Source organism: Arachis ipaensis, chromosome B6, assembly GCF_059453495.1.
Source record: "Arachis ipaensis isolate K30076 ecotype BB chromosome B6, ASM5945349v1, whole genome shotgun sequence".
NCBI lineage: Eukaryota > Viridiplantae > Streptophyta > Magnoliopsida > Fabales > Fabaceae > Arachis > Arachis ipaensis.
Genome location: NC_142441.1, coordinates 39,336,911 through 39,357,174, shown reverse-complemented (window position 1 = coordinate 39,357,174; position 20,264 = coordinate 39,336,911). Strand labels below are relative to the sequence as shown.

At 41.5% G+C, this 20,264-nt stretch overlaps 1 non-coding gene across 1 annotated transcript; it reads right to left on the bottom strand.

Annotated features, from left to right (window-relative positions):
- Window positions 1-15,928: 15,928 nt before the first annotated feature.
- Window positions 15,929-16,036, bottom strand: LOC148555224 (small nucleolar RNA R71). Its single transcript, XR_015887072.1, has one exon. It is a non-coding gene; the product is annotated as a small nucleolar RNA R71 (small nucleolar RNA).
- Window positions 16,037-20,264: the final 4,228 nt, after the last annotated feature.

Below are 20,264 nucleotides of genomic sequence, written 5' to 3'. Positions count from 1 at the left end.
GCATTTCATCCCTTTGGGATGTGTTTCCCGACCTCTGACACTGATGGCAAGACACACATAACTGGTTAGCATCCTTGAATAAGGTTGGCCACCAGAATCCACAATCTAACACTTTTTTAGCGGTCTTTTGTGGGCCAAAGTGGCCTCCACATTCGGACGAATGGCAAGCTTCAAAAATTTGTTGGATTTCAGATTCCGGGATACATCTTCGAATTACTTGGTCCACGCCTCTCTTCCACAAGTTAGGGTCATCCCAAATATAGTATTTGGAATCACTCCTCAACTTGTCCCTTTGGTTTTTCGAAATGTTGGGAGGAAAGATTTTCGCAACCAAGTAGTTCGCCATTGGGGCAAACCAAGGAAAGCTATCCGACACAGCATGCAAACTATCCAATGGGAATGAGTCATTGATTGGAAATGGATCAAATTTTAAATTCTCAATGCGGCTTAAATGATCCGCAACCAGGTTTTGAGATCCATTCCGGTCCCTAATCTCAATATCGAATTCTTGCAAAAGCAAGATCCAACGTATGAGTCTAAGCTTTGACTCATTCTTTGTCAACAAGTACTTTAAAGCTGCATGTTCTGTGTATACCACTATCTTTGACCCTAGCAAATAAGATCTGAATTTATCTAAAGCATGAACAATAGCTAAGAGTTCTTTTTCAGTAGTGGTATAGTTGGATTGTGCTGCATCTAGTGTCTTAGAAGAGTAAGCAATGACATAAGGGAGTTTACCATCGCGCTGTGCGAGTGCGGCACCTACAGCATGGTTCGACGAATCACACATTATCTCAAATGGCAACGTCCAGTTGGGGCCTTGCACAATTGGTGCCGTGGTAAGAACTCTCCCTAGCTCTTCAAAAGCTTTCACACATTCACTATCAAACTCAAAATCCACATCTTTTTGGAGTAGGCGCGACAATGGCAAAGCAATCTTGTTGAAATCCTTGATAAAGCGCCTATAGAATCCTGTATGTCCCAAAAATGAGCGGACCTCCCTCACAGATGAGGGGTGAGGTAAAGTGGTGATAACATCGATCTTGGTCGGGTCTGCAAAAATGCCTTCATGAGATACTACATGTCCTAACACTATGCCTTGTCGTACCATGAAGTGACATTTTTCAAAATTTAAGACAAGGTTAGTGTCAACATATCTAGCTAAGACCTTGGCCAAGTTCTCCAGACAACAATCAAATGAAGTACCGTAAACGCTGAAATCATCCATAAACACTTCCAGACAATTCTCCATTAGATCGGAGAAGACACTCGTCATGCACCGCTGAAAGGTAGTGGGTGCGTTACATAGTCCAAATGGCATCCTTTTATAGGCAAAGGTGCCAAACGGACAAGTAAACGTGGTCTTCTCCTTATCTTCAGGAGCAATATGTATCTGGAAGTAGCCAATAAATCCATCAAGAAAGCCGTAGTGAGATATAGCTGCCAAGCAGTCTAGCATCTGATCGATGAAGGGCAAGGGGTAATGGTCCTTCCGTGTAGCGACGTTCAAATTTCTATAGTCAATACATACTCGCCACGCATTTTTGGTGTTTGGGGAACAGGAGAGGGGTTGATGATCTAAATAATACACGATGGAGTTCGAGTTGATTTTTGTTTTCTCAGGGGCAAGTATGGAAGGGTAGCGAAAATTAATAAAAAAAATTAGAACAACTTATTAAGTATCTTTTTTATAGAGAAAGCGAAAAGATAAAATTTGAGCAAGGTAAACAATAGTAAATTTTGTTAGAATTGATAAAAAAAACTATTGCAAGCAAAAGTGTATTCCGGGATACTCTTTTAGTGACCATTTCACTGTTGTCCTTATTGACTGTTGTAATGCCCGACTTCTTGGGGACAACCTGAACGGGGCTCACCCACTCACTGTCTGATATTGGGTATATGATACCCGCATCCAGTAATCTGGTGACCTCTTTCTTCACTACATCGAGGATGGTCGGGTTGAGCCTCCTTTGTGGTTGCCTAACCAGCCTAGCTCCATCTTGGAGAAATATCCGATGCATGCACTTGCGGGGGTCAATTCCCACAATATACTCTAGGCTCCATCCTATTGCTTTCTTGTAGTTTCTTAGAACATCTAGGAGCTTTTCTTCTTCTTCACTTGAAAGCTCACTAGCAATAATGACCGGAAACTTTTGGTTGTCCTCTAAGTGATGCGTGGAAAACTTGTCTCACAACAAATCTCCCTTCGGCAAGTGTACCGAATTTGTCGTCAAGTAAAAACTCACAATAGAGTGAGGTCGAATCCCACAGGGATTGATTGATCAAGCAACTTTAATTAGAAGAATGTTCTAGTTGAGCGACTCCAGAATTTGGGTTGAGAGTTGTAGAAAATAAAATAGCGGGAATGTAAATAACAGAAAAGTAAATGCTAGAATTAAAGGACTGAAAGTAAATAACTGAAATTAAATTGCAGAATTGTAAATGGGAATGGGGGATTTGCTCATAAAAGTAAATGGCAGAAATTAAAGAGAATGGGTAAGATCAGAGATGGGGAGTTCATTGGGCTTAGGAGATGTTGCAATTCTCCGGATCAAGTTCATTTTCATCTCTTCCTCAATCAATGCACTCATTGATCTCCTTGGCAATCTTAATTGATTGAACTACAATTTCTTGCAATTCAATCTCTCAAATCTTGATCAATAGCCAATTCCTTGGTCAATTGCTCATGAGAAGAGATGAAGTAGGGTCATTGATTATACCACATGCATTTCCCAAATCAAGTATTGAGAGGGTTATAGTCACATACCCATCCAAACCCAATTAGGTCCAGCATGAGAAAGCATTTCTAGCTTGATCTCTTCATTCCTCTTTCAAGGTTCAAAAGAGATCCAAGTTTGAATAGCTTCTTTTCCAAGATAACTACTTAATTGGATGAAGATCGAAAGCTTTCAAGTAAAATCAAGAGAAAAGATAGAAGAAGAATAATGAAAATTAGTATTGATCCATCAAATTACAACAGAGTTCCCTAACCCAATGAAAGGGGTTTAGTTGTTCATAGCTCTTGAAAATGAAAACAAAGATGGAGAATACATCATAAAACTAGAAAATGCAGAGAAAGTAAAATACAAAGAGTAGTTCCTTTTCCAGCCTCCAGAACTCCCTTCTCAATTCAAAGCTACTCCTATATATACTACTTCTCTCAGCTTCTAGTTGGCTCTTCAAGTCTTGGGCCTTTGGATCTTGAGTTTGAAGCAGTTCTTTTCTTCATTTGGGCTTGGCTTTACTTGCAGAGAGAAAGTGCTAAGTGGGCAGAGACTTTAGCTCAGGGCGTCAGGGGTGTTAAGATTTAGTGAAAGTATAAGTTCAAGAACGTTAGTGACACTTAATATTTTCACTAACGTTCCAATGTACCCCTTTGCCTCACGTTAGAGCCCACGTTAACTAGGTTAACGTGGCTTCTAACGTGGCCTTGCCAACCTTCGAGAACGTTAGTGACACTCAACATTGTCACTAACGTTCCAATGTGCCCCTGGATCTCACGTTAGAGTCCACATTAACTAGGTTAACGTGGCTTCTAACGTGGCCATTCTTAGCCATCCCAACGTTAGTGACAATGTTGAGTGTCACTAACGTTGGCTCATCATTCATTCCTCATCGTTAGCTTCCGCGTTAACTAGGTTAACGTGGCTCCTTGGGGGGGTTGTGTGGTTGCTTCCAACGTTGGTGACTATGTTGAGTGTCACTAACGTTGTTGACAACTCTCACCTCTTACGTTAGCTCCCACGTTAACCAAGTTAACGTGGGAGTTAACGTGGTGTGTTGCATCCTTAGGCCAATGTTAGTGACAATATTGAGTGTCACTAACGTTGGCTTCTCTTCCCCTTTTAACGTTAGAGGCCACATTAACTAGGTTAACGTGGGCTCTAACGTGGCCACTCATGAGTGTTTGCCAGGCTCAACTTCCCTTCTCCACGTTAGAGTTCACGTTAACTTAGTTAACGTGACTCTGAACGTGGGCAATGATGGCTTTGAGAGTGTTATTGGCAATCACTTTTCTCATTAACCTTGCAAGTTACCTCCCTTTCCTTGCTTCCTTTGGTCCTGAAATCAAGCAACAGAGTGCATCAAAGTTCTAGTCCAAATCATGGGTAATGCAGCATATAATTTGTCACTAAATTCATGCAAAATCCTCATGAAATAATGTAAAATGCACAATGTATGCTTGAATCAAGGTGTAGGTGAATATCTACCCAAAACTAGCTTATTTCCTAAAGAAATGCATGAAACTACCCTAAAAACAGTAAAGAAAAGGTTAGTGAAACTGGCCAAGATGCCCTGGCATCACAACACCAAACTTAAAACTTGCTTGTCCCTAAGCAAGTACTGGAACAAGAGAATGATGAATGGAATATCCAGAGGAATGAGTCATTCTTGTGGAAGTCATGTTACTGATTTTATGGTGGTTTCATGCATAGCAACTTAGGTTCATTCCATTACTGGCTTTCAAACTTTTATCATGTCCCTAAACACTTACTTTGTTTATATCCCATGAGACTTTTATTCATTGATCCCTTTATTGTCATTTCAGAGCTTATTGGTATTCTTAGGCTAAGTGCTCTGTAAGGGGGCAACTCTTTAAGATAAGCTTTCAGCCAACACTCCCGAACCAGTTGGTTCAAGGTGCTAGGTGTTGAAGCACCCCTAAGGACTTACTCCCTCAAGTCTCTCCCCCATACATACACACTACAGGCATATAGTTTATTTGTTTTCTTTTCTTGAGACCTTGGTGTCCAGCACCTCTTTGGGTTACCAAATGCTCTGTAGTGAGGGTTACTCTTGATAGTGGATTTTCAGCTGATAATCCCGGGTTAGTTAACCCAAGTTACCAAGTGATAAAGCACCCCTGAGAGCTTATTCATCCAAGTAGATCCTTCATACAGGAGCACCACAGACACTTGTCTCAAGGTCCAAACCATTGGTGCCTAGCCTTATTGCTTACTCTTTTTCTTTTGTTTTTCATTTCCATTGTTCTTTCCCTTTTCTCTTATTAGGATCTTGTTATTAACTTAGTCTCATGGGTATATCCAAAGTCAAGTATTCAGGATAGATAGTTGTCCTCCTAGCCTTGTGGTTGAACCAACTTAGCTAACTTATGACTACCCCAAAGATTCATGAATGCACTTCCACATTATGAACTCTACTCTGGTCTTTTAAAAACATAAACATTCTCTTCTTCATTTGATTTAAAATGGACAAGCTTAAAAGTAAATAAGGGAAAGATGCAGTGACATTTAAACCAGAAATCATGGACCTATTCAGAAAGAAAACTTAAAAGACAGAATTTAAAAAGTTTAAACATAACATGGAAGCAGGTTCTATTTCATACAAGATCTTCCTTATTTAAAGCATAGAAAACGATGGAATAAAAAGAACTCCACCACCTTTCATTCATGTGGATGTCCATGCTCCCATCCTTGCTTGTCCTCATTGTGTCTCTCTTGAGTGCTTGTACTTCCACTTCCCTTCCCTTTTCCAAGCAGCTTCCTCCAGAAACCACCATCTTCCATCTTCTTTTTGAGTGTCTCCTTTTGCTGTTTCACTTTCCTCTCTCATTGTTCTACAAAATCATTTTGGACCTCATCATATGTAGGGATGGCATAGTGTAGCTGATGCATATTACTGGTCATGTAGTTCAACTTGGCTTGAGTGTTTACATAGAACTCCTCCCTATGTAGTTGCCTTCCTTCATTGAGTATACTGAACTCATTGAAAGTTTTCATTTGGGCTATCTGCCGCTGGTTGAGTTCTTGCAAGTGCTTCTCTTGAAGCTCTTGCCTCTCATTCACTTGGTTGATGGCTTGAGTGAGCCAGGAGTAGTGTTCCTGATGCTGCTCCATTTGTTGTTTTTGCCATGCTTCCTGTTGGCTCAGCCGGTTCAGTATTTGCTCTTGTCCTTCCATATGTCTCTGTCCTAAATCTTCAATGGCTCTTAGAAAGTGAGTCATATTCAAGTTGGCTGGGTCATAATGCTCTTCCTACTGGTATTCTTCCTGATGATATTCCTCTTGATGAACTCTTTCTTTTGCTTTTGGTTTCCCTATTTGTGGCCTTCTTTGTTGCTGAGCAGGTGTAGTATAAACCAATTGCTCGAGTGTAACTGGCCTCCCTGGGTTTACCCAGTCTGGGTTGCTGTCCTCAAATACTACTTTGGCCTTGTTGCATAAGCGGAGAATGGTGCTGGGGTACCAAAGCCTGGCACCTGAATCAACCTTCTCAGCTGAATCTTGAATTCCCTCGGCGATAAGCTTATTCACATTAATTTCCCCACCTTGTATTAAGCAATGCACCATAGTGGCTCGATTGATGTTTACCTCTGAATTATTTGCAGCTGGTAGAATGGACCTCCTTACGAGTTCAAACCACCCCTTGGCTTCAGGGCTCAGGTCTCCCCTCTTGATGAACTTGGGTCTCCCATCTGTGTACCTCTCCTAGTCAGCTGCTATAACATAGATGTCTGCCACTATCTCTGAGAGCTCATCATTATCAGGGCTTCTACTTATCCTTGCCTGATAACTATCCTCATCAAAATGAGGTGATTTCAGGTGAAGAACTGTTGTTATGGCGTTTGGGCTGAAGTCCACCTCCTTTCCTCTTACGTAACTTTTGAAGGTTGGGGTCTTGGTTTTATCTTCTCTTACTACATTTGCATAAAATTCCTTGATGAGGTTTCCATTGATCTTCCCCTCTGGACTTGTGAGCAATTGCCACCCCCTCTGTTCGATTTTCTCCAGAATTTGTGGTGACTCATTTGCATTGATTTGGAAGATTAACTCTGGCAATATCTTTCTGGCCCTTATCCGCTCGAATTCATGTTCATGAAAGGCCGTTTTGAATCTCTTCTCATCGAAAGGAACACTCTCCATGGGTTTCTTCCTCTTTTGCCTCTTTGAGCTTGATGATGCCATGAATTGAGTTGCTGTTTTGAAAAAGGGGGTTGGATGATATGGATAGATGAGGAATAGGTTGGCTTATGATAGAGTGTGATGAAGGGGGTTGAGCAAGCCGAAAGTATGAAGTGTGGGAGTGGGAATTTGAATGTGAGGAATGAGCATGCACTAGAGCTCACTTATATAGGGAGATCATGAGTGGATGGAAGGTGTGGATTGCAAGGATTTTTGCTTGATGGACGGTCGGGGTTGTGTATGAAGGAAGGACAAGGATCATCACTTAATGAGAGTGATTGGTTCGGTCTTCAAGGGTCTTTCTTCTCCAATGTTGCATGGCAACGTTTCTCCATGCGTTCCCTCTTGAGACATGTGTGTAGTGCTCTTCATTAAGTGACAAAATCTTCCCCATTTAATTGTCCAATCAATCCCTTTTTATGCTTCTTTTCTTTTCCTATAAAGATTTAAAATAAGGGAATTAATATCATAAAAAATCAAATTCTACGGCTAGAATAATAAAGAGACGAAAAAGATTTTGTTTATTTATGAATTTCAACTGATTAACTACTTGTGTATCCTTATGCAGTTTGGTGGCAGCATGGGGTGACACCAAACTTAGTTTGAAGCAATGTGATGAAAAGTTTTGTTCAAAGCTCCCAAGACTAGCATGCATCTTGGTTTGCTTTGAACATCAAACTTGTTCTTCACTATATACTGCATGATAAAGATTTCACCAAGTGTTTGTCAAGCTTGGGTTGAAATTCATAAACATTGATTTATTCACTATTTTGAAAACATATAAAACATGGGTTGCCTCCCATGAAGCGCTTCTTTAGCGTCACTAGCTTGACGTTTTTTCCCTCATCAGGGTGGTTGGTAGTGCTTAAAGTCCTCCCCTCTTGCTGTGGACTTATATCCATTGGTTGGATCAATGATCTCCACATGTTCCAGGGAAAGAACTCTGTTGATAGTGAAGACCTTAGGTAATTGAGATGGTACAGTAGGGAGATTAGGGGGAATATCTGGGAAGTAAGCTGAGACAACTCTATCCCCTGGAGAGAAGTCTTCTGTAGGGATCTTCTTGTTCCTCCACCTCATTGGTACCTTCTTCTTTGTTTCTTTTGAGGTTGCCTTCCCCTTGGTGACCTCTTTTTCTGCAGGGGTTGTGATGCTGTCTTTGCCTGCCTCTAGAGGTTTAGGTTCCTCTAATTTTTCCTTGAGCTGTGGCAATTACTGTGTTCCTTGTTTATCAATTAAGGGGATCTCAGAATGATCTGGCTGTGCTTCAGTGCTTGTTTCTTCCTTCAGTGTCTCATTATCCTTTGTGCTTAGTTCCTTGTCCTCTTGATTTATTTCTTGTGAGAGTTTGAAAACATTGAAGCTGAGTCGTTCATTATGGATTCTCAATATTAGCTCCCTTTTCTCTACATCGATAAGTGCTCTGGCCGTAGCTAGGAATGGTCTTCCCAATATGATTGGATGAGAGTGACTCTCTTCCATGTCCAGGATGACAAAGTCTGTTGGGAGAAAGTATTTCCCAACCTTTAGCAACACATTTTTCACCACTCCTATTGCTTGGTTTTGAGTTTTGTCAGCCAGTCTGATGATTACATCTGTGGGCATTATCTCATTGATCTGTAGCCTCTTTGCCAGGGATAAGGGCAGTAAGTTGATGCTGGCCCCCAAATCACATAGTGCTCTATCGAACATAGTTTCACCTATGGCACAAGGGATGTGAAAACTCCCTGGGTCTCTTCTTTTTGTAGGTAACTCAGGTTGAATAAGGGCACTACACTCCTTGTTCATGACTATAGTCTGGCCTCCTTTGAGTGAGCTGTCAACTGCCACCAGAATATAAGTGTTTGAGTATGATGGTGGGAAAGGTCCCATGAAGTCAATTCCCCATACGTCAAACAACTCAATTTCCAAGATTCCTTGTTGAGGCATGGCATAACCATGAGGCAGATTACCAGCTCTTTGGCAACTGTCACAATTACGTACAAACTCTCGGGAATCTTTATAGAGTGTGAGCCAATAGAAGCCACATTGGAGGACCTTGGTGGCTGTTCGCTCACCTCCGAAATGGCCTCCATATTGAGATCCGTGGCAATGCCACAGGATCCTCTGAGCTTCTTCTCTAGGCACACACCTACGGATAATTCCGTCTGCACATCTCTTAAAGAGATAAGGTTCATCCCACAAGTAGTACTTTGCATCAGTAATTAATTTCTTCTTTTGTATCCTGTTGTACTCCTTGGGTATGAACCTTGCAGCTTTATAGTTTGCAATATCGGCAAACCATGGTGCTTCTTGAATGGCAAATAAATGCTCATCAGGAAACGTCTCAGAGATCTCAAGAAAGGGGAGGGACGTCCCTTCCACTGGCTCTATCCGGGACAGATGATCAGCCACTTGGTTCTCTGTCCCTTTTCTGTCTCTTATTTCTATATCAAATTCTTGCAGAAGCAATACCCATCTAATGAGCCTGGGTTTTGAATCCTGCTTTGTGAATAGATATTTAAGAGCAGCATGGTCAGTATACACAATCACTTTTGATCCTACTAAGTATGATCTGAACTTGTCAATGGCGTAAACCACTGCAAGTAGTTCTTTTTCTGTGGTTGTGTAATTTTTCTGGGCATCATTTAGAACGCGATTGGCATAATAAATGACATGCAGAAGCTTGTCGTGCCTCTGTCCCAATACTGCACCAATGGCATGATCACTGGCATCACACATTAGCTCAAATGGTATTGTCCAGTCTGGTGCAGAAATGACTGGTGCTGTGACCAGCTTAGCTTTCAGCGTTTCAAACGCCTGCAGGCACTCTGTGTCAAACACAAATGGTGTGTCAGCAGCTAGCAGATTGCTTAGAGGTTTTGCGATTTTTGAAAAATCCTTTATAAACCTCCTATAGAATCCTGCATGCCCCAGAAAGCTTCTGATTGCCTTAACATTGGCAGGTGGTGGTAATTTTTCAATTACCTCTATTTTTGCTTGATCCACCTCTATTCCCTTGTTTGAGATTTTATGCCCAAGAACAATTCCTTCAGTCACCATGAAGTGACACTTTTCCCAGTTTAAAACTAGGTTGGTCTCTTGGCATCTTTTCAGAACAAGTTTCAGGTGATCAAGACAGGAGCTGAATGAGTCTCCATATACTGAGAAGTCATCCATGAAGACTTCCAGAAATTTTTCCACTATATCAGAGAAAATAGAGAGCATGCATCTCTGGAAGGTTGCAGGCGCATTACATAGCCCAAATGGCATCCTTCTATAAGCGAACACTCCGGATGGACATGTGAATGCTGTTTTCTCTTGATCCTGGGGATCCACTGCAATCTGGTTATAGCCTGAGTAGCCATCCAAAAAGCAGTAATAATCATGACCTGCTAGTCTTTCTAGCATCTGGTCTATGAATGGTAAAGGAAAATGATCCTTTCTGGTGGCTGTATTGAGCCTTCTGTAGTCAATACACATGCGCCACCCTGTAACTGTTCTTGTAGGAACCAGTTCATTTTTTTCATTATGAATCACTGTCATGCCTCCCTTTTTTGGGACGACTTGAACAGGGCTCACCCAGGGGCTATCAAAACTAGGATAAATAATCCCAGCCTCCAGTAATTTGGTGACCTCTTTCTGCACCACTTCTTTCATGGCTGGATTTAGCCGCCTCTGTGGTTGAACCACTGGTTTGGCATTGTCCTCTAATAAAATTTTGTGCATGCATCTAGCTGGGCTTATGCCCTTAAGGTCACCTATGGACCACCCAAGAGCTGTCTTGTGTGTCCTTAGCACTTGAATAAGTGCTTCCTCTTCCTGTGAATTTAAAGCAGAGCTTATGATCACTGGAAAAGTGTCACCTTCTCCCAGAAACGCATATTTCAAGGATGGTGGTAATGGCTTGAGCTCGGGTTTAGGAGGTTTTTCCTCTTCCAGAAGAAATTTCAGAGGCTCTTTCATGTCCTCTGAATCTTCTAAATCAGGCTGAACATCTTTAAAGATGTTTTCCAACTCTGATTCAAGACTCTCAGCCATGTTGATCTCTGCTACCAAAGAGTCAATAAGATCAACTTTCATGTAGTCTGTTGATGTGTCTGGATGCTGCATGGCTTTGACAGCATTCAACTTAAACTCATCATCATTGACTCTCAGGGTTATTTCCCCTGTTGGACGTCAATTAGGGATCGTCCAGTTGCTAGGAAGGGTCTTCCTAGAATGAGAGTAGCACTCTTGTGCTCCTCCATTTCCAGCACAACAAAGTCAGTGGGAAAGGCGAATGGCCCAACTCTGACAATCATGTCTTGAATCACGCCTGATGGGTATTTAGTAGAACCATCAGCAAGTTGGAGACAGATCCGGGTTGGTTTAACTTCTTCAGTTAAGCCAAGCTTTCTGATAGTGGATGCAGGTATTAGGTTGATGCTTGCCCCAAGATCGCATAAAGCTGTCTTGGTGCAATTACCTTCTAATATGCACGGTATCAGAAAACTCCCCGGGTCTTTAAGCTTTTCAAGAAAGCTTTTCAAAATGACTGCACTGCATTCTTCGGTGAGGAGAACTCTTTCTGTTTCTCTCCAATCCTTCTTATGACTCAAGATCTCTTTCATGAACTTGGCATAAGAAGGTATTTGCTTAAGTGCTTCTGCAAATGGAATCTTTATTTCAAGAGTCCTGAGATAATCTGCAAAGCGAGCAAATTGCTTATCCTGCTCCTCTTTCCGGAGTTTTTGAGGATAAGGTATCTTGGCTTTATATTCTTCAACCTTAGTTGCTGCAGGTTTATTGCCTACAGAGGTGGTTGAAGAAGCCTTTTTAGAGGGGTTGTCATCAGCATTTGTGTGTGTCTGATCCCTCACTGGCAATTGAGTGCCAGAGTTAGAAGCTGGAGTGAAACTGGACGCCAGCTCTTTGTCTGCTCCTGGCGCCTGAACGCCAGAATTGTGCCCATTTTGGGCGTTTAGCGCCAGATCTTGCCCATTTTGGGCGTTCAACGCCAGATCCTTGCCCATTTCTGGCGTTGAACGCCAGTCCTGCCTTGTTTCTGGCGTTGAACGCCAGTTTTGGCCATGGTCTGGGCGTTCAGCACCAGCCTTCTACCAATTTTTTGGCGTTTTAGTGCCAGAATTGTTTTTCCCTGGGCTCTTACTGTCCTCAGGTGAATTTTGGGTGGTTTGCTCATTTCTTAGCTTTTTGCTGTCTTGAGGTGGGATATTCAGTGTTTTCCCACTTCTTAGTTGAACTGCTTGGCATTCTTCTGCTATTTGCCTTGACAGCTGCTGCTTTGTTTGCTTAAACTGTTCGTCCATATGTGTATTAGCCATCCTTGTCTCTTGTAACCTGTCTTTAAATTCGGCTAGCTGCTTTGTTAGAAAGTCCAATTGCTGATCGAATTCAGCAGCTTGTTTCATAGGACTGAGTTTAGCAGTTACTATTTTAACCTCTTCATTCATGGAAGGGTTGCTGCTTAGGTACAGATGTTGATTCCTGGCAACTGTATCAATGAGCTCTTGAGCCTCTTCAATTGTCTTTCTCATGTGGATAGATCCATCAGCTGAGTAATCTAGAGACATCTGAGCTCCTTCTGCAAGCCCATAGTAGAAGATGTCTAACTGAACCCACTCTGAAAACATTTCAGAGGGGCATTTTCGTAGCATCTCTCTGTATCTCTCCCAGGCATCATAAAGAGATTCATTATCTCCTTGTTTGAAGCCTTGGATGTCCAGCCTTAGCTGTGTCATCCTTTTTGGAGGGAAATATTGATTCAGGAATTTTTCTGTCAGCTGTTTCCATGTCTTTATGCTGGCCTTAGGTTGGTTATTTAACCACCTCTTAGCTTGATCTTTTACAGCAAATGGAAACAGTAATAGTCTGTAGACATCTTGATCTATTTCCTTATCATGTACTGTGTCAGCAATTTGTAAAAATTGTGCCAGAAACTCTGTAGGTTCTTCCTGTGGAAGACCGGAATACTGGCAGCTTTGCTGCACCATGATAATGAGCTGAGGATTCAACTCAAAGCTACTGACTCCAATGGAGGGTATGCAGATACTACTCCCATATGAAGCAGTAGAGGGGTTAGAATATGACCCCAGAGTCCTCCTGGACTGTTCATTTCCGCTTAGGTCCATGATGGAAAAAGGGAGATGATGTAAAATAGAAAAAAATATTTTTATTTATTTATTTATTTATTAATTTATTTTGAAAATAAAATAAATAAAAAATGAGTAAAAGATTTTCGAAAAAGTGAGGAGAGAGAAAGTGGTTAGGAGATTTTGAAAAAGATATGATGATTTTTTTTTGAAAAGGTTTTAAATTTTGAAATAAAAATCTGAAATTTAGAAATAGATTTTGAAAATTTGCTTTTAAAATAGAGAGAAAAGATATTTTTGATTTTTAAAAGGAAAGAGAAAAACAATAAGATAGCACAAGAATTAAAATTTTTAGATCTAATGTTCCTTATTTTCGAAAATTTTGGAGGGAAAACACCAAGGAACACCAAACTAAAAAATTTTAGGATCAAGACACTAGAAAAACTCAAGAACAATTTGAAGACTCACAAGAACACAAAAACATGAAGGAAGAACACCAAACTTAAAATTTTTTGAAAACCAAAATAAAATTTTCGAAAACCAAAGAAAAATCAACAAGAAAACACCAAACTTAAAGTTTGGCACAGGATTTAATAGAAAAAATATTATTTTTGAAAAAGATTTTAAAAAGAGTGTACCAAACTGCCACGGGTTTAGACTAACGCTCTAGCCAATTGGGCAGTAAATGTAACACTTGTTTTAAAAAGGATATTTTTAACCAAGAACAATAATAAGAGACTCTAAACCAAAAAGAAAAATTTTCCTAATCTAAGCAACAAAATAATCCGTCAGTTGTTCAAACACGAACAATCCCGGGCAACGGCGCCAAAAACTTGGTGCACGAATTGTGAATCACACTTTTCACAACTCGTACCACTGACCAGCAAGTGCACTGGGTCGTCCAAGTAATACCTCACGTGAGTAAGGGTCGAATCCCACGGAGATTGTTGGTTTGAAGCAATCTATGGTTATCTTGTAAATCTTAGTCAGGAAGTCAATTATGTTTATCAGTTGAATTACATATAAACAATAGAGCATGGATTAAAGGTTACTTGTTATGCAGTAATGGAGAATATGTTGGAGTTTTGGAGATGCTTCGTCTTCTGAATCTCTGATTTTCTCTGTCTTCTTGTTCACGCACGCACGTCCTCCTATGGCAAGCTGTGTGTTGGTGTGATGAGCGGATAATTTATACGCTTTTTGGCATTGTTTTTAGTATGTTTTTAGTAGGATCTAGTTACTTTTAGGGATGTTTTCATTAGTTTTTATGTTAAATTCACATTTCTGGACTTTACTATGAGTTTGTGTGTTTTTCTATGATTTCAGGTATTTTCTGGCTGAAATTGAGGGACTTGAGCAGAAATCAGATTCAGAGGTTGAAAAAGGACTGCTGATGCTGTTGGATTCTGACCTCCCTGCACTCAAAGTGGATTTTCTGGAGCTACAGAACTCAAAATGACGCGCTTCTAATTGCGTTGGAAGGTAGACATCCAGGGCTTTCCAGAAATATATAATAGTCCATACTTTGGCCAAGAATAGATGACGTAAACCGGCGTTCAACGCCAGCTTTCTACCCAAACCTGGCGTCTAGCGCCAAAAAAGGAGCCAAAACCAGAGTTGAACGCCCAAACTGGCACAAAAGCTGGCGTTCAACTCCAAGAAGGACCTCTACATGTGCAACACTCAAGCCCAGCCCAAGCACACACCAAGTGGGCCCCGGAAGTGGATTTATGCATCAATTACTTACTCATGTAAACCCTAGTAGCTAGTTTATTATAAATAGGACCTCTTACTATTGTATTAGACATCTTTTGATCAGTTAGATCTTTGAACGCATTGTTCTCAGACCTTGGGGGCTGGCCACACGGCCATGCCTGGACCATTCACTTATGTATTTTTAACGGTAGAGTTTCTACACTCCATAGATTTTGGTGTGGAGCTCTGCTGTTCCTCAAAGATTAATGCAAAGTACTACTGTTTTCTATTCAATTCATCTTATTTCGCTTCTAAGATATCCATTCGCACCCAAGAACGTGATGAAGGTGATGATTATGTGTGACGCTCATCATCCTTCTCCCTTATGAACGCGTGCCTAACAAACACTTCTGTTCTACATGAAATAAGCTAGAATGAATATCTCTTAGATCTCTTAATCGGAATCTTCGTGGCGTAAGCTAGAATGATGGCGGCATTCAAGAGAATCCGGAAAGTCTAAACCTTGTCTGTGGTATTCCGAGTAGGATTCAATGATTGAATGACTGTGACGAGCTTCAAACTCGCGAGTGCTGGGCGTTAGTGACAGACGCAAAAGGAGGGTGAATCCTATTCCAGCATGATCGGGAACCGACAGATGATTAGCCGTGCTGTGACAGAGCATGTGAGCATATTTTTCACTGAGAGGAGGGGATGTAGCCACTGAAAACGGTGATGCCCTTGCATAAAGCCAGCCATGGAAAGGAGTAAGACTGATTGGATGAAGATAGCAGGAAAGCAGAGGTTCAGAGGAACGAAGGCATCTCCATTCGCTTATCTGAAATTCTCACCAATGAATTACATAAGTATTTCTATCCCTATTTTATTATATTAAATTTGAAAACACCCTTATCAATTTATATCTTCCTAACTGAGATTTGCAAGGTGACCATAGCTTGCTTCATACCGACAATCTCCGTGGGATTCGACCCTTACTCACGTAAGGTATTACTTGGACGACCCAGTGCACTTGCTGGTTAGTTGTATCGAAGTTGTGAACCATGGTATTGGCACCATGTTCTTGGCGCCATTGCCAGGGAAAGAAAGAGCCATGAATTTTACATAATTAAAGTGTAATCACGATTACGCGTACCAAGTTTATAGTTGATAAGCCTGAACTCTTGGGATAAGCTGGTCACGGCTTTCTTAGTCAAGTACTTTCCTCCTCAAAAGCTGAGCAAGCTTAGAGCTGATGTTCAAACCTTCAGACAGAAAGAAGGTGAATCCCTCTATGAAGCTTGGGAAAGATACAAATAGTTGACCAAAAAGTGTCCTTCTGACATGCTTTCAGAATGGACCATCCTAGATATATTCTATGATGGTTTATCTGAGCTATCAAAGATGTCACTGGACACTTCTGCAGGTGGATCCATTCACCTAAAGAAAACGCTTGCAGAAGCTCAAGAACTCATTGACATGGTTGCTAATAACCAGTTCATGTACACTTCTGAAAGGAATCCTGTGAATAATGGGACACCTATGAAGAAGGGAGTTCTTGAAGTTGATACTCTGAATGCCATATTGGCTCAGAATAAAATATTGACTCAGCAAGTCAATATGATCTCTCAGAGTCTGCATGGAATGCAAGCTGCATCCAACAGTACTCAAGAGGCATCTTCTGAAGAAGAAGCTTATGATCCTGAGAACCCTGCAATAGCTGAGGTGAATTACTTAGGTGAACCTTATGGAAACACCTATAACTCATCATGGAGAAATCATCCAAATTTCTCATGGAAGGATCAAAAGCCTCAACAAGGCTTTAATAATGGTGGAAGAAACAGGTTTAACAATAATAAACCTTTTCCATCATCCACTCAGTTACAGACAGAGAACTCTGAACAAAATACTTCTAATTTAATAAACTTAGTCTCTGATCTATCCAAGGCCACTGTGAGTTTCATGTATGAAACAAGGTCTTCCATTAGAAATTTGGAAGCACAAGTGGGCCAGCTGAGTAAAAGGATCACTGAAATCCCTCCCAGTACTCTCCGAAGCAATACAGAAGAGAATCCAAAAGGAGAGTGCAAGGCCATTGACATAAGCAAAATGGCCGAACCCAATGAGGGAGAGGAGGACGTGAATCCCAAGGAGGAAGACCTCCTGGGACGTCCAGTGATCAATAAGGAGCTTCCCTCTGAGGAACCAAAGAAATCTGAGACTCATCTAGAGACCATAGAGATTCCATTGAACCTCCTTATGCCCTTCATGAGCTCTGATGAGTATTCCTCTTCTGAAGAGAATGAGGATGTTACTGAAGAGCAAACTGCCAAGTTTCTTGGTGCAATCATGAAGCTGAATGCCAAATTATTTGGCATTGATACTTGGGAAGTTGAACCTCCCTTGTTCATCAATGAACTAAGTGATCTGGATCAACTGACATTGCTTCAGAAGAGATAGGATCCTGGAAAGTTCATAATACCTTGTACCATAGGCACCATGATCTTTAAGGCTCTGTGTGACCTTGGTTTAGGAATAAACCTCATGCCCCTCTCTGTAATAGAGAAACTGGGAATCTATGGGGTGCAAGCTGCTAAAATCTCATTAGAGATGGCAGACAGTTCACGAAAACAGGCTTATGGACAAGTAGAGGACGTGTTAGCAAAGGTTGAAGGCCTTTACATCCCTGCTGATTTCATAGTCCTGGATACTGGAAAGGAAGAGGATGAATCCATCATCCTAGGAAGACCTTTCCTGGCCACAGCAAGAGCTGTGATTGATGTTGACAGAGGTGAAATAGTCCTTCAATGGAATAAGGACTCCCTTGTGTTTAAAACTCAAGGATCTCCCTCTGCAACCATGGAGAGGAAGCAGAAAAAGCTTCTCTCAAAGCAGATTCAACCAGAGCCCCCACAGTCAAACTCTAAGTTTGGTGTTGGGAGGCCACAACCAAACTCTAAGTTTGGTGTTGAACTCCCATATCCAAACTCTAAGTTTGGTGTTGGAGAGTCTCAACAATGCTCTGAACATCTGTGAGGCTCCATGAGAGCCCACTGTCAAGCTATTGACATTAAAGAAGCGCTTGTTGGGAGGCAACCCAATGTTTATTTATCTAACTCTATTATTCTTGTTTTTCATGTTTTATTAGGTTCATGATCATGTGGAGTCACAAAATAAATATAAAAATTGAAAACGGAATCAAAAACAGCAGAAGAAAAATCACACCCTGGAGGAGCATCTGTCTGGCGTTCAGCGCCAGAACAGAGCATGGTTCTGGCGCTGAACGCCCAAAATGGGCAGCTTCTGGGCGCTGAACGCCAGAACAGGCATGGTTCTGGCGTTCAACGCCAGAAATGGCACACAAATGGGTGTTGAACGCCCAAAATGGCCACCAACCTGGCGCTGAATGCCGAGAGTTGGGTACAAAGGCATTTTTACATGCCTAATGGGTGCAGGGATGTAATTCCTTGAACACCTCAGGATCTGTGGACCCCACAGGATCCACTCAGGATCTGTGGACCCCACAGGATCCCCACCTACCTCCACTCACTTCTTCTCACCACTCTCTTTCACACAACCCCATAAACACTCTTCCCCATCACCTCTTCACCACTCACATCCATCCACTCTTCCCCATAAACCTACCTCATAAACTCCACCTACCTTCAAAATTCAAAACTACTTTCCCACCCAAACCCACCCATATGGCCGAAACCTTTTCCCCCTCCCTTCCCTATATAAAGACCTCCATTCTTCATCAAATTCACACAACACATCCCTCTACACTCCTCTTGGCCGAAACCACATCTCCCTCTCCCTCTCCATATTTCTTCTTCTTCTTCTTCTATTCTCTTGTTTATTGCTCGAGGGCGAGCAATATTCTAAGTTTGGTGTGGTAAAAGCATAATTTTTTTGTTTTTCCATTACCATTGATGGCACCTAAGACCGGAGAATCGTCTAGAAAGGGGAAAGGGAAAACAAAAGCTTCCACATCCGAGTCATGGGAGATGGAAAGGTTCATCTCCAAAGCCCATCAAGACCACTTCTATGATGTTGTGGCCAAGAAGAAGGTGATCCCTGAGGTCCCTTTCAAACTCAAAAGAAATGAGTATCCGGAGATCCGACATGAAATTCAAAGAAGAGGTTGGGAAGTTCTAACAAATCCCATCCAACAAGTCGGCATCCTAATGGTTCAAGAGTTCTATGCTAATACATGGATCACCAAGAACCATGATCAAAGTATGAACCCGGATCCAAAGAACTATGTTACAATGGTTCGGGGGAAATACTTAGATTTTAGTCCGGAGAATGTGAGGTTGGCGTTTAACTTGCCCATGATGCAAGGAGATGAACGCCCCTACACTAGAAGGGTCAACATTAATCAAAGGTTGGACCAAGTCCTTATGGACATATGCGTGGAAGGAGCTCAATGGAAGATTGACTCCAAAGGCAAGCCGGTTCAACTAAGAAGATTGGACCTCAAGCCTATAGCTAGAGGATGGTTGGAGTTCATTCAATGCTCAATCATTCCCACTAGCAACCGGTCTGAAGTTACTATAGACCGGGCCATCATGATCCATAGCAAAGAGAGTGGTGAGAAGGTGATGGGGAAGAGTGTTTATGGGGTTGTGTTAAAGCAAAAAAATAGATCAAAGCCAAGCTGTCCCTAACCATGTGCTTGTGGCGTGAAGGTGTCAAGTGAAAACTTGAGACTGAGCGGTTAAAGTCAAGGTCCAAAGCAAAAAAAAAAAGAGTGTGCTTAAGAATCCTGGACACCTCTAATTGGGGACTTTAGCAAAGCTGAGTCACAATCTGAAAAGGTTCACCCAATTATGTGTCTGTGGCATTTATGTATCCGGTGGTAATACTGGAAAACAAAGTGTCTGGGAGGGATTTCAGTGATCCTTTTACTCAGCTGGCCCACTTGTGCTTCCAAATTTCTAATGGAAGACCTTGTTTCATTCATGAAACTCACAGTGGCCTTGGATAGATCAGAGACTAAGTTTGTTAAATTAGGAGTATTTTGTTCAGAGTTCTCTGTCTGTTGCTGAGTGGATGATGGAAAAGGTTTATTATTGTTAAACCTGTTTCTTCCACCATTATTAAAGCCTTGTTGAGGCTTTTGATCCTTCCATGAGAGATTTGGATTATTTCTCCATGATGAGTTATAGGTGTTTCCATAAGGTTCACCTAAGTAATTCACATCTGCTATTGCAGGGTTCTCAGGATCATAAGCTTCTTCTTCATAAGAAGCCTCTTGAGTACTGTTGGATGCAGCATGCATTCCATGCAGACTCTGAGAGATCATATTGACTTGCTGAGTCAATATTTTATTCTGAGCCAATATGGCATTCAGAGTATCAACTTCAAGAACTCCCTTCTTCATAGGCGTCCCATTATTCATAGGATTCCTTTCAGAAGTGTACATGAACTGGTTATTAGCAACCATGTCAATGAGTTCTTGAGCTTCTGCAGGCGTTTTCTTTAGGTGAATGGATCCACCTGCATAAGTGTCCAGTGACATTTTTGATAGCTCAGATAAACCATCATAGAATATATCCAGGATGGTCCATTCTGA